The 15,326-nt window shown below is 48.8% G+C and overlaps 1 protein-coding gene across 6 annotated transcripts in view; it reads left to right on the top strand.

The window, feature by feature from the left end:
* Window positions 1–15,326, top strand: part of LOC125949811 (nuclear receptor coactivator 2) — a 127,269-nt gene that overhangs the window by 23,949 nt on the left and 87,994 nt on the right. Inside the window, exons 1-3 of one of the 6 annotated variants that reach the window (XM_049677188.1) lie at window positions 10,200–10,245; window positions 13,232–13,299; window positions 14,097–14,393. The exons of 1 other annotated variant lie outside the window; for it this stretch is intronic. The gene's annotated coding sequence lies outside the window, so the exon portion shown is untranslated. 4 more of the 6 variants (XM_049677193.1, XM_049677186.1, XM_049677189.1 and 1 more) reach the window with 4 other exon arrangements.

Raw genomic sequence — 15,326 nt, 5'->3', positions numbered from 1 at the left:
TGAATGTCTGAATCCTGTGGACTTGTAGCTTCTAGTTTCCGGAAGCTGAGGTAGATACTTCTACGAGTTTTATTTCCCCCGTGTCCATTATGAAGAAAGCGAAGTTTCAATCAATTTGTAGATGAAAAGTAAACAGAGTAATTGTGAAATGAACCATCACCAGTCGATTTCGGACCTCGTTTTGTAAATAATAAATCTCAACCCATCATCCCCCGAGGGAAGGAAGGAAGGTAACACTGATGATCGCCGTCGAGCATCTTTTGCAGAACCGCTGACGCCCTTCTTAATTGGCAACTGCTCTAATTGCTCTGTTTGCCACAACAATCGAACAGCAACAAACAACAAACAGTAAGCGAGGCGGCAGTGGCGGCAGCGGCAAGTTGGTTACTTCTTTGTCATGGATAACGGGGGAAGAGAAGAAGATGGAGGACCACCGCTTCGATAGTGGTGTGAGTCACCTGAGAGGAAAATATACCTTCACCAAACCCAAGTGCTGCTGCTGCCATATCGCCATCGCCGTCGCCAATGTTATTTCACCGAAGAAGGCACTCGATAGGCGGCCACCACCACCACCACCCTTTTCCGGTCCTCTAGTGGTGGTGTACAACATTCTCTGATTAGTTTCGGTTAGTTAAGCAAAAGCATTTGCTCCTCTCATTCATTCAGATGCTGGAAAACACACTTTTTGTCATAATTAGTCTACGCCCCAGTTGCGTTCGCTTCTTCTGGTGCCCATGGAGTGGTGAAGGTGAGATGTGCAAAGCGCTGCTGCTGTTGCTGTTGTCATAAACTAGGATGTTTTGATCTTGTAGATCATTAAACACTGATCATTCACATTCAAATGTAGATCATAAACATAAACTCTTTGATAATTTGGATTTAGGGCTAGGTATGTCACCTTAAACATTTGTATGCTACCTGTAACATAATGCTACATTTGCAGCTGATGCTGCAGCCTGCTATCTGTAGTTAAGTAATGGAATCAATGATGACAGTTAATGTCAACTGTCGCAGCAGTCACGACGGGGGTTAATTAGTCAACTAATAGCTTTTTATGAAAACGCTTTACCACAAAATGATTTTTCGTAATCCAAAACACAGTTCCACGTGGCCGTGGCGCCCGCTTCTGAAAGGGGAAGTCTCTAGATCATAATTGCCGTCGAAATCGAACGATGACGACGAGGGCGACGATTGAATTCGTGCTTTGGAGTGTGCTTCACCACCTCACCGCCACGACGAATGAACCATAATGTAATCGCTGCTGCTGCTGCTGCTGCTGCACCATTCGTCGTCAGTTGAGGCAGAAGAAATTAATTGCCAACCGTGACGCGGCACTTTATGCTGAGTAGCACCAGGAACCAGGAACGGAACGATGGAATGGTCTTTGTTCGAGCAGTAGCAGCAGCAGCAGCAGTAGCAGCAGTGCAGAAGGAAGGTGGCCGTCTAATGTCTAATTAGGTAAATACTACAGCCTGGCGCCGTGGCCCGGAGAAGCCGTCTCCCCTTCCGCCGGTAAACGTGCGTCGCAGCAACATCATCAATCCGTTGATCGACGTCCGATAGAGCGCTTGGGAGAGGAACAACCCGCGGTGACGCCACCAGGTGTGTATGTGTGTGCGTGCGCGTCAATTGAGCAAAACACAGACAAATTGATTATCCGTGCGAGATACTAGACGTTGCAAGAGACACCCCGAAGCAACATCATCGCCGTTCGCCGTCTGTTCGATGAGAAGAAGATGCTGGGTGGTGGTGCACCTTAATCCTTAATTAGCCTGGCCTGGCCAATCTGTCTTCGAGATGCATCCCCAATTAGCGCTAGCGTCATCTTCGTTAAACACTCAAGATGATGCCATCGTCAGCCAGTCAGTCAGTGTAATCCTGCTAGCAGAAGGTTGCTTCCGGCTTTTGCTGGCCTGGCCGACCGTTATGGCCGGCCGAACTATGAAACCAAACGTGTTACCAAGCGAAGCACTTAAACCGGTGACAACATCCTCACAACGTAAACGAAGCCCAAAACCGCACAGCAGGCACACACACGCGCGCGTATGGTGGTGCATGCATGCGCCGTCCTGCTTCTGGTGCATTCCAAGCACGCGCGCTCGCTCGCTCGCTGCACCCATCACTGTAATGGCAGAGGTTGTTTTTATGAGGTACTTTGGGTGCTAGCTTTTTAAAGGATATTCTTGTTTATGCTCGCGCTCGCGTGTTTTTGATGATCGCGACGCGTCACTCCGTGGGTCCCATTAGTTTTATGGCGCTTCGTCGTTCGGCCGCAATAAACGGTACATTGGAGTGACACACGCTGCGTTCTTTATTTGTCATTGCTTCGAAGAATGTGTGTGTTTGTGTGTTTGATGGCATATTTGCATACCTGTGTGTTGGCCTTTTGGTTGCAAAAACCTTCAATTTTATTAAACTCAAGTGTAATCGCAATTCGTAGCGACATTAATACCGGCCACCGGTAACGACGGACGACGGAGCAGCAGCAGCAGCATGATTGGATATCTCCGTTACAGTAGTCCCCCGTTTAGTGAGGGAGAGATCCATTATCTTTTTCATAAGATACACCGAGGATGATGTCTAGGAGTAATCACAATGATACACAAAAGCCCCCTCGACCTGGACCATCGAATTCCCCATTCAGGTCTGGTCTGGTTCTGATCTTGGCGTGTCCATCAACTGACAACCAGTCAATAGCTCCGCTATCCCCATCGCTGTCGCGCAAGATAGAGGCCAAGTTGGAGGGCGATCGAATTTCCTTCTGTTGCTTCTCTTTCGATTCACAATTTCTGGCAACATATCTCGGTGTTCCTTAAGGTGTATATGTGTGTATATACCTTCCTTCGAAGGAGAAGAAGAAGAAGAAGTAGCACGATATCGATGTTGCACCCCCTATGCTGCTCGTCCTCGTCATCGTCGGTACGCCCGACAGCTGGTTGGCGACGTACGAGAAGTGGTGATGTGCACTCTACAGCAGATCCAGTCTTGCCAGAGGTTGTGTTGCCATTTCTTCGAAACTTCCGCCACCGCCACCACCACCGACCCGGCGACAACCGACGGGTGGTATAACCGGACGGAAGATCTTGTTGTACCACAACGGCGGCGGTTGTTTCGGATGGGATTTGATGAGTGCGCTGCAGACATTGTTGCAAAAGCAGAGGAGAAGAGCGTGCGGTCGCTCGATACGACGTGACCCATTCCAGCACTTCCTCACTTATCTTCCTCCGCCGTCGTCGTTCGTCGTCATCGTCTGGTGGCAGGTTTGTCTCAGCTCGTTTGCTCGCAGAAAATCATAAAATAGACGCTCGCTCGGGATTGATTTGCTTTGCTGCTTCTGCCGACTTGTTGTTGGCGCTTCGATTTGTGCGCAGGAAGTGAGATTTGCTACGTTCGATAATATTTTGTAATCGTTTATGCGCTAACAAGCAGTAGCAGCACCAGCAGCAGGAACAGCCGGTTCCTCGAACAATGTTCGTCCAACAGACATTCTATTCTTCCAGTTTTGGGAAGAACTTTCTTTACAAGAAACTACAACTCCTCGTGCTCGCTCGGTCTGTGTGATACGATAGCCTGGTCTATAACCGTTCCATGAAGGTAGACATAATCTGTAATGCCTTGCCGCCTCTTGGCAAGCAGCACACACGAGCAAAGCTTTTTGCGAAAATGCCTCTTTTCACTTATCCGTTTGCGGGTGTCCCATTACACAAGCATTTGCTCTATCGTCTGTCGGGGTTTGCTGCACACGTGTCGTTGTTATCGTCGTCGCCGGGTGGTACGTTATTTGGATGGAGACACGTAGGCAAATGCGTCTTCTGTGCGTGAGCTTTCGTCAGTATGATTGCGGTTAGTGTACGGACGGTGATGGGGGCCCCACTAGTAAACCTCATCAAACCGGGTGTGGAAGGCGCACGATAAGTCAGGTTTTATGACACTACTCTTCACACACTTGAACGCCGAGCTACCCTTAGCTACCGTGATTGTAGTTGGATCAGTTGAAATGCAAATCTCTTGGTATGTTGCATAGTGATGGCGTCTTGCAGATTGCAGTAATATGGGTTTCATTTCGGTTTGTTTTGGAGCAATTATTCGTTCTTTTTGCTAGGATTATCATGTTTTGTACCAGGTGTATTCGTATGTTGTTAGACAAGTTTTTTTTTAACATGTAATATTGATTTTCTATAGTATTTTTATTTATTTGTTTATTTCCATTCCATCTTTTAACTTCTTTATTAATTTGTCAGTTAGATAAACTATTTTCGATTTCTTTTATGTACGAGCAAGTTCAATGCAGGTCTGTGTGTGAATGCAACCAGATTTACAGAATATATTCCTAGGGTCTCCTAGTTAAGCATATTTAAGGCATTTTTTGCGGCTTTAGCAGTCTTTTATCCATCGGTATATCGTTCAGATTCATTATTTCAACCGGCGGCATGCTCATGAATTTTAATATCCTTTTTGTTTTGTTTGCATAAGAAAGGTAATGCGCGTGTAGGCATCTAAACTTGTGCCGTGACGATAATTGAAATGCGAAACATTTTGGTTTTTTGCATTTTGGTATAACTCATCTTGTGTTCATTTCAAGATAAATGCTGAACAAGCATAATGGTATCTGTTTCAAATTAATCTCCTATATACAACTGTTACTTGGATTCATTACTTAATCTAATCGATTGAAATCTTATCATAGCTCTTCGGACGGTAAAATGGGTAACATTTGGTTATGTTATGATAAGGGAGATAGAACGGTAAATGCATTTTTCAAAACTTCAATAATAACCGTCGCGCGACGACGATCATCATCCTCTATCGCTGCGATAGACAACGGAGCCGGAGATGATAACCGTTGTTGGGGCGGGCTCTGTTTCTGTTTTAATATGACCATGTGACACGCGATATGAATAAGTATGGTTGTCGTCGAGCGCCCGCTCCCTCCCTTCACCCAACGCCGATTGCATCCCAAATCTTGTGTCGGCCGCCCCCGATTGAAAGCAGAGCAGGATGCGGGGTTTTCCCACCTTTTTTCCCGCGTGCTATCGGGGGTGCATCAACAACATGCATGCAGACCGCGCACTGCTCGCTCCGATCTCCATCGCATCTTAAATCGATTCAATCTGGGTGGGTGGGTGGGTGGGTGGTGGTGGTTGTGTGGTTTTTCATTTTTTCCCTTTTTTCTTTTTGCGAATTTGTTCACATTATTTGCTGCTGCTGCTACTGCGGCCGAAGGAAGAACTGCATACAAATCGCACTAAACAACATAAATTATACGCTGCCTGCCTGCCTGCCTGCCGTGAGGGTGTGTGAGGGGCTAGATCATGTTGTGAATTAATTTTTTTTGTCCATTCCTATTCCTAGCCAGACACACACAACACTTACTAACAATCCCGCAAGCCACCAGCGAGCGCGATGGTGATGGTACCAGCTGTTGTTGTTACCTCTCTTCACCGCTGCCTTCCAAAGCACGGGAAAAGGGGAACGGTGAGAGGAGGCGGCGCAATATGTTAATGCTGCGCTGCTGCTGCTGCTGCTGCTGCTGCTGTTGCTGCTGAGCAGAGAGCAATAATTAATGTGTGTGCAGGAGGAGAAAGATTGAGCCAAAGCTCCCGTTAGTTTGTATGTACGGTTGGAGTAGCATCATCACCGAGGAGAAGAATGCCGGTGGCGCCTGCCTCGCCTGCGCATATTTGCCAGACAGACGGGTCGAGATCCGGAGGAGAGGAGATGCCTTCGCAGCACAAATTGATAATGCCAGAGTGTAATGCCAGCAAGCAAGAGCAGTGCGAGCATTATCGTACCTTTGTTCTAGCACCAGCACATGAGCACAAGTGTGTGCATGCATCCATGTGCTCCCTATGCTCTCGGTGGCCGTGTTCTCCAGACTATCTGTTGGATGGAATGTTTCTGGATTCGGAAACAGCGCCCCTTCGACCCTCCCGATTGTTGCTTATGCGCTGGCTGCGATCGTTACTTCCTAATAAACTCATGCAACAAAAGCATTGCTTCATCGGAAGCGCAATCGCCTGGTCGTGGCCTGGCCAGACACCAATCGATCCGATAGGGTTGGCGTTCCACATTTTCCTTGTCCCAACCTACGACAACGAATTGGAAAAGCTCTCTAGACAGAGAGAGAGGGAGAGAGAAAGAAAGCCTTTGGTCTCTTTCTTCTCCCTTTTCTCTGGATCATTCTTTCTCCATTTTCCCAACGGCACCAGCAGACTTTCCCGAGTGTGTGTGTGGTGTGCTATGAGATGATATGATGTACAAGCGGAGAAGATTGGTTTATCCCCGTCACCGTGCAGTTCCTCTAGTCTCTCTCTCTCGCTCTCTCTCGCTCTCGTTGCCACCAACCGGCATAATAATGCGCATACATTAAAACCAATTAATTAAAGGGAAGCGTGCAAAGGGGGGGAATGGAAAATCTGTGTGCAGCAGCTGCAACACAGCACCTCGACCTGCGTGTGAGATGGATGAGAGGAAACGATGCGCTCTAGTGAAGGTGGTGGTGTGTTGGATACCGTTTGACGAAAGACCTTTCGCTTGTGTGGTGGCATATACGAGAGGCAGGTGCACTATGCACGATGGGTGGCTGGGAATCACACGAGATGTAGAGAGGCCAGACGGGGGGAAGCACGACCATGGCCGTCATTGTGTCGTTATGGTTCATGGTAAAGTGTTCCTCTAGGTTCGCCGCTTGAGCTGCTTGATTGATGAATCCATTTTCAACAACTTGTGTTCTTGGCCAACAGGAGGAGGAAGGTCACGATGGTGAGGAGGAGGAGGAGGAGGAGGAGGAGAGAGAGGCGTGATTGTTCTAGGTAATTTCATGTCAGTCACTTCGAATACCAGTTCTCATCAGACTCGAGATCGAGTTCCATATTCCCCGTGCATCTATTAACTTCTAAGGGATTTCCCTTTAGATTCCGGTAGTAGAGGTCCGGTAGCTCCCTTTAGACTCCGGCAGTATGCCCAGAACACAGCCACAGTATGCCATACAAAGCGTAACACAGTAGCGCACATAAAAGATATTTTGAAGAGCCAGAAAATGACATTCCCGGGTGCACTTCTTCAGGCACGCGACGTGCAAGTGGAGCCGACAATTGCCGACAAAACCCCTTAAGGCGGAACCACCACCTACCCCTTCTCCAGAAGAAGACGAAAAGAGTGTTTGGAAGACGAGAGCAGCCATCCTCCCATTACCATTATCACTGTTGTGATCTTCATTATCATTAGCAGCGGCAGCGACGCGGCGGGTGCCACATGTTTGCTGCGTTCGGCGGCGCATATTCGTGATGTGGTGTCGTGGTCGTCGTCGTCGTGGCCATCGCTCATCTCTCTCTTCCACTGTCGTTGTGGTCGGTGCGCTCGTCGTGCTGCAGCAATGTCCATCCTCGCAGATGCGTCAAACACCACAAGCCACAAACCAGTTCCCGTTCCCGTTCCACCACACCCAGAACCCGAGTTTCGTGTTTCTCGATTTTCTTCTCAACCCCAGAATGATGCGCTGGCATCATGCTGATGATGATGATGATGATGGTGGTGGGGCGATCGGTTTGAGCTGTTTGAGAAGAAATGGCTCGGCATGGCCTGGCAACAACCACGGACGGAACACGGCAGTAGGTTTCCACCATTGCACCACGAGAGATTGGAGCTCATGCTCCGAGGAATCGTCGCATCTTTCTCCACTCTTTGGAAGGTATCTCACGTGCGCGCGCCCTCTCTCTCTCTGTGCTGCAACCCATCCGACGACGACGACGACGACTACGACGAATGATGCAATTTTCGTACGCACGACCAACGATGGAGGCGCCACTCAGCGCACTCTCGGGTGTTATAAGCGCGCGGCGGGGCGATGTCCAAGGCGATCGCGCGGTGGTTAATCTCGTTACGATCGAATGAAAATTAATTCTGCTCAGTTATCACGTAGAGAGTGACCTTTATTGCCGCCATCGTCGTATCATTGGCTGGTTGTGTAGCGATTAGGCAGGCATGCAATGCCGGTGCTGGTGCTGGTGCTGCGCTTCGGCGAAACCATCATATGATGCATGCATGCGGCTTCGAAGGGGGCGCCAGCAGATTGTTTCGCGTAAATGGCGCATCCGCGCCCGATCGTCGTCGTCGCCGCTACCCACTGAATGCCAATTGTGGTCCCGGCTGGTGGCTGGTTTAACATCAATTAAAGTAATGTTTGATATTAGCATTTCATTATATATCTGCCCATTAATGGGAATTGTTCCACCTGCAGCCGTTTGAGTAAATGTTGTTGCTATCGGGTAGGTTTTATTTGTTTTATTGTTTTCTGATTACCAGTTAACGTATTGTTTGGTTCGAAAATTGAATGCTTTATTTCAAAGATCCTCAACGACGTCAATTATGTTTTCGGAACGGATCCTGTCGGGTATTCTAAGTCAAACGTTTGGCTCAAAACTGTAAAGATGTTTTCCCAATAGTCATGTTATCAAATTTTTGTGAAGGTCATCATAATATCGAAACTCTGTTGCTCACATTGCCGATTTTTTTTTAATGTTCTGAAAATTATTGTTATACACCATTGACGGATTAATTTGTGGGAGTGTATTTATTACATTCGTTGGTGGCTTTTGTTGGTGTGTTTTGCTTTCAAATTCATTGATATTTTGATTATTAATTTATGCTATATTTCTTTTTTTTAATAGCTTGGATTTCAAGCAAATATGCAAAAAAAACCCTTTCCGTTTAAAAAAAATCTTCTCGTGTATAGCATTGTCTGAGGGATGGACTTTACATCGCAAAAGCTTGTTTGAACAATGTACATTTTTTTTTTATTTACTATCTTCAAAACTGTACAAACAACTCTTAAAAACGCCGTTTGCGCCCGATTTAAACGTTAAGTCCCCTCGCCTCTGTAAACGATCCGAAATGCAAATAACGCCCAGAAGGAGGGGAGGAGGATCATCATTACATTCGTTGGAAAAAAAAATCCACCACCGTATAGTGTGTGGTGTGCTGCGGGGTTGTGAATTGCTACCTTTATGCGGGGATCGCTCAGGTATTTCAAACTGTCTCAAATAACAGCCATCGACATGTTGCAACCCTCCATCCCACAACACCCTCCATCCCGCTACCGCTGGGGATCTCTACACACACACACACACACATGCCGGTGCTGTTCGCTTATTTGATCGAGTCGATCAGAGTCGAGTCGTGTGCTACGTCAACGTCAGCTACAGCAGCTACACAACAACCTTTCTTTACTGTGCCAGGGTTGCTTAGGTTTTGCCCCCCCCCCCGACTCCATGCTCTCTCAACCAACCAGAGCGCGCACCACTACACCAGTGCGCGCGTTGTGTTACTAAGCGTGTGTACGTCAAAGCAAGCGGTGGTTCGGCACCGGCACAGGTGAACACCACACGGAACGGTGGAGTCGCCTTTTGACGATGGATGATCGGATGCGTCCATCCGAGGAAGAGGCCGCCAGCGCGCACACCACCACCCTTCATCGTCGTGGTCGTGGTCGTGGTCGTGTGCGCGGAGATCGGTATAGAACACAAGCACACCGCGAATTGGGCACAGGGTCACAATGAAAACAATGGTGGCGTTCGAGAGTAACACAACTCTAAACCGAGCGAGCGACCGCGGTTCCGGCCTCGTCGATGCGGCCACACGCACACACACACGCGCGCCCGCGTACCTGTTTTTTTTTTTATTAGTGGGGCTGGTGGTTTGTGGGGTGTAGAGTGTTTGGTTGTGGGCCGACGGTATGTGGGGTAAGGTTAACCCACACTTCTTCTTGACACACGCACTCGCTCACTCACGACAAAGCTCTCTCTCTCTTGTCAGCGCGCCCTCTCGCTCTCTCATTTTGAGCTTTCGGTTGTCATGGACGAAGCTTTGGAAAGGGGAGTTGGGAGGAGGTGGAAATCCGTCCGGTATAGTCGGACGTTCTCTCATCGCTTTTCCTCTTTGTTTCTCGGTTTCTCCGAACCGAAGAGCAGCTCTTCGTGTGGTCGTCGGTCACTCACACAACACGAGGACAAAAGGAAGGGGTTGTTGTTGTCACCCAGCGCTCTCTCTCGCGCTCTCTCTTTCTGGCGCTCTCTCTCTCGGTCGATTGAAGGATGGTACACGAGATGATGCGGTGGCGGGTGTCTTGAGTCTGGGTCGTCGGGTTTGAGTTCGTCATTCGTGAGCAACGGTGCTAAACAACGGATAGTAGCAGCGGCAGCAGCAGCAGCAGCAGTAACAGCAGTAGTAGCAGCAGCAAGAGAGAAGGTAGTACATCATCATCCCCGTACGTGTGTGTACGTCGCAGTATCGCGAACATTCGATCCGGTTATTATTCCGTTAGGTAGTGCCGCGTGTTCCCGTCACAAATTGTGATTCCAGTTTCGAAATGTCCAACTTTCAAAACGCTTGCTCTGTTGGTGTGTGTCGCGGATTTTGTTCTACATAAACCAAAGAAAAACGTTCCGTGCTCTTCGCCATCTTCTTGTGTTGTGTTGTGTGAACCGGCGCAGAACTACGCAGTATTATCTCGTCACTGTCACTGTCACTGTGTGTGCTGCTGTGTCGTGATCATCGTGCAGCTTTACCGTGCGCGTGTGTGTGTGTGCGAACACCATCGGTTCTGACGCGTGACACGATCTTCATCGAGCCGCCAAACCCCAAAAAAAAATATTGAGCCAAAAGCAGGAAAGAATGATGCTATCCGGCGAAATAATGTCCGGTTCCTTGGATTGCATAATTGGTGTCCCACCGTGTATCGCGTATAGTAGTAGTGTGTAATCGCGGTGAGATGATGCATGATCATCATCCTTATATACCCCGTGGTGGAGACGGTGGTGATGATGAGGGCGGGGGAAGACAAAGATATACCCCCACCACCGGTGGTCCCGTTGCCCTGGGTTGGTGTGTTTGATAACAACCTCTTCCATTCCACACACAACAATCCAATGCCCAACACAAGTTTCTCTAGAGAGTGTCGCTGTGGTGTGTGTGTGACGATGTGTTTGCATTCTCTGTTGGTATTATTGCGTGCGGTGATAGATAGTCGGAATACACAGAGAGCATAACCGGCTGGCTGGCTGGCTGGCGATGCACAGAGCTGCTGAAGACTTCGACTTCGACTTCCGAAATCTCAATCCTCCCTGACCTGACCAGAGAAACAAGTTCTTGCGGGGGGTTGGCCACTGCCTGCCAGCCAGCCTGCCTGCCTGCCTGTCGATCGATTTGTTTGCGCTGTTGGTTGGTGATGCCAGCAACGGGACGGAACGGTCCGGGAGTGAAGTTATGAACGACGAAAAGTGATGATGATGATGGTGGTGGTCGTGCCTTGCAGTTATGCGAAGAGCGATAAGAGAAAGCCAAAGGCCGACATAGAAATCCACAATCCACGGTGCTGTGTGCGTGTCCGCTTAATGTGGTGTTTGTAGCAAGAGAGAGAGAGAGCTAGCATACGAACGAACGAACGCGACGAGTGTGTTATGCTGCTGACGGGGGGAGGGTTGGTGTTGCTGGACTGCTGCTGCTGCTGCCACCGCCCAGCTGGAACCGGTCGGCGAGCGAACCTTTTGAGGGGCTGGCTCTATGTGCGTTGCGTTGTGTGTTGTGTTCGCTTCTGGCCGCTTCTTATCCGCAGCGTTCGTCCACCCAATAGTAGTGTGTGCCTTCTAGGAGGTGGTGGTGAAGTGCCTTCAACATTCCCGTTTTTGGCCAACGCAGCCAGCACCAAGCACACCTCGTAGTCGATGATGATGATGATGACTATGATGATGGCTTGCTCTGGTGCCATCGGACGTGCCTTCTCCAGTGTTGGGCCACCAAGAAATAGAAGCTTATCATCAAGAGTAGCACACGAACCCTGTTTACATACTACTCTGAGCCGATAGTTGCAATTCGTTTTCGGGATCGCCTTTTTTGTTGTTTGGATTCCGTTCCGTTATTAAATGAAAACGATGAGTGAGGCGCGTACGACAACAACAAACGCGGCGAGCAGCAACGACTACCAGGGGCGATAAGTCACACATTTGCGCGATATGATGACACTTCTTCCTTCCCTCTTGCTGCTGGTGCTGCTGACCACCACCGACGATAAAGTAGTGCTTTATTATCACCCCGAACGTGTGTTGTGCTGGCCACGACGCATACGCCTCCCTCTCTCTGCGGTGCTGCATCGTAAATGGCGAAAGAAATAGAACGATATTTTCTCCTTTTTGCTCGATCGCGTAGTATGCCCCCTAGTGAAGATTGGGATCGAATGATGCAAAGCTATGCTAAAAAAAAAGAGGCTCGATGCGCAACCTGCACCAGTAAACAATAAGATGATATGATGTCTGGCCTGAGGTGTGGTTCCTTGCCAACGAGAACGCACAAATCACTCGAAGCAAACGTCCCTGATCGTGTGTGTATGTGTGTGTGTGTGATTCGCAGCGATTAAATCTATGCCATGGCAAAAAGAGAGCAGAACTCTGCATCAAGTATAAAGTGGTGGCATGCCAGGCGAAGAAGAAGCAGCAGGAATTTGCCAACAGAACACAGAACGAACACAGAACCCACGGTTCGTTGTGTGCAGTTATAAGAAACGCGTTGCTTACGGATGAAGATAACGCGAGAGCGAAGTGTGTGAGGAAGAGAAACGAGAATGGAACGAAAATTTTATGCTGACACACACATCGAGCTGCGATGCGGTGCATCGCGTACCACCGCACCCCGCGCACGATTGCAATCCGATCTCGCGCCGAGATGCATGCACCACCGCCACATGATGATGATGTGTTGTGTGTGTGTGGCTGCTATATGTGTATGCTACCATCATCATAACACTCTGCACATTCTCGTGTGCGTGCGTGCGTTAGTGTTCTCGTGGTTTTCCCTTTTTCTCTTCTTCTTTTCTGTTTGTCCCTCGCTCCTGTTATTATTTGTGATTATCCTTCCATGGCGCGATCGTTCCTTGGCATCGCCACGCCAAGGGCGCGTCATCAATACACGATGGTGGTGATGGTGTTGTTGTGTGCTGTTGGTGATGATGATAATGTCCTGCCCCGTCGACGTCGACGACGATCTCTCTCCCCGATTATCCTCTTTATTATTATGGTTTTTAGGTGCTTTTCTCCCTGCGAGGATCACAAGATCATTCTGCGTATGAAATCGCGTCGTTAGCACCACCATTATCATCTGCGATCTTCTAAGTCGTTCTTGTGGCGCTAATTTGGTTTCTTCCTTTTTTTTTATTCCCCACCCGTTGTTTGTCGCTCGACAGCGCTTCACAGGTTCTCCGCGTTCTAATGTTGTTCTTGTGTGTGATGTGTTGTGCGTGGTAAGCGAAAGGTAAATAAGTCAGCCAGTGGGTGGTGGTGGTGTGTTAATGGTGTGTAGTGTGAGGGCGATAACGAATGCAATGCTCTCGGTTGTGTCGCTGCAACAACCACGCCTGTGTCCTCTCGTGCGCGTGTGTGTGTGTGTGTGTAGGTTGATCGCCGGGTGATCGAGAGCGCGCATCCTTGAATTGTGTGGATCGGAACCGTCGAACGGAAACAGAGGGAAAATCGCAACTTAAATGTGTGCGAAGTGATTGTGCGCGACGCGATCTCGTGTGCGTTGGTGTGTATGTTGTGTGTGGGAAGGAGTGGTGCATGTGGTCTCTGTGCGCTCTCGACCCTTCCCGATACATATTCCACAATCATCATCATCATCGTTTTCATCATTATCATGCTCTCATCTACGTCATCACAACACCGCCTTCATTTCGTTCCATTGCGATCATCGCGATCAGTGTATGAGGCAAATTCGCGCACGTTTCCGAGCATGTGTGTGTGTGTGCATGTCTCTGTTGAGTGGTAGTGTGTGCGCACGCGCTGCGATTCCGTTCTATTTCTAGCAAAGTGCAGTGCAGCCGCGAAGCAAAGAGGAAGCGAAAAGAGAGAAGAGAGAGAGAGAGAGAGGAAGCAACAGTGGAGTGATTAAATAATTTTCCGACCATTTTCCATTTCTGCCTCGACAACTATTGGAAAGTTGCGCGGTGATCGTTACAAACGGAGCCACTAAGGCTCTCTTGAATGCGTTTCGGGTTTTTTCTTTTCCTGTATTTATTTATTTTCCTATATCGTTTTCGTGGAAAACAAAAGTTTAGAGATCGCGGCTAGTAAAACACAACAACAGCAACAACAACCGAGAGAAGGGATCGTTGCATGATCGCCAAACAACGCGAGAGTGCGGCCGCGCTTCCGTGACATCCTGTGATCGTGCGTGCGTGCGTGCGTGCGTGCGCGATCACATCCGCGATCGGTTCGCCGTGTTGCGTGCGTGTGCGTGTGTACGTGTGTGTGTGTATCGTGTTTTGCGTCGCGTCCTCGGAGCATCTTCTTTCGTTTGTGGATTGTTTACTTTAGTGCCTCAAAATTTGGGATTATTCGTTAGACCTGGTTGGTATCTCTGTTCTTCTAAATATCTACTTTTCTCAACTCTTTCTCTTCTTCTTGGTCGTCGTCTCTTCCTTGCCCTTGATCCTTTTTCCGCCCTTTTTTTCCTGTTCCTCCTGCAGCAGCTTCTATTGCCCATAGGTATTGCTAGCGTTTAGCTTTCGTTTTCATTTTCCATCTCTCGCATCGCTTGTTGAAGACGATCGGCGCGGTACCGCGTGTGGTAAGGATCATCAGATCAGGCGCGCTGTGCGCGTCGTTTTTGTTTGCTTTTCCGTTCTCTTCTGCTTTTCCCTTTCGTCCAGAGGGATAAACCTTGTAGTGGAGGGAGAGACGAGACGGTCGCTTTCGGGATCGCTATCTGCTAACCGATCGTTTGTTTACCTCGAAGATTGTGTTTACCATCGGAGAAAATGGAGGCATCGTGTTGGCGGCGCGGCGCGAGTTGTTTAAGTTTGATATAAAGCCCAGTCCCAAAAACAGCAACGAACAGTCGAAGGACGAAGGTGGCGAGTAAGCCTATGATTTGGTTTTGATGCCTTGCCTTGCGCTGCGTTGTGGTTGTTTGAGTTGCGCATCATCAGATAGGAGGAGCTCGAGGAGAGTCCTCCAGTCTTCTGACTACTCTCCCCTGTTCTTTCCTGTCCTATGCCCTTGTGCCCTAAAGGCGTACGAAAGTAGAAGCGAAGGAATTCTTTCTCAATTCCTCCTCCAATGGCGTGCATCCTTCTGTTTCCGATCTTCGCGAACGTCCGTTTCTTCCCTTGTGTTCCGATGATGCGCCGCCGCCGTCGATGATGAAATGGTCGAGGGTTCTTTCTTGGTAGAAGATGCCGATGGTGCAGGCGGCGGAATTTGATTGAAACCACCAGGCGGCAGCACCGGGGTTGGTTGGAATTTGTTCTGCGTAATGTCTTGAAATGAAGCACCAGCTCT

This window comes from Anopheles darlingi, chromosome 2 (assembly GCF_943734745.1).
Source record: "Anopheles darlingi chromosome 2, idAnoDarlMG_H_01, whole genome shotgun sequence".
NCBI lineage: Eukaryota > Metazoa > Arthropoda > Insecta > Diptera > Culicidae > Anopheles > Anopheles darlingi.
Note: the sequence above shows the minus strand (reverse complement) of the source record. Positions and strands in the feature narration are given on the sequence as shown.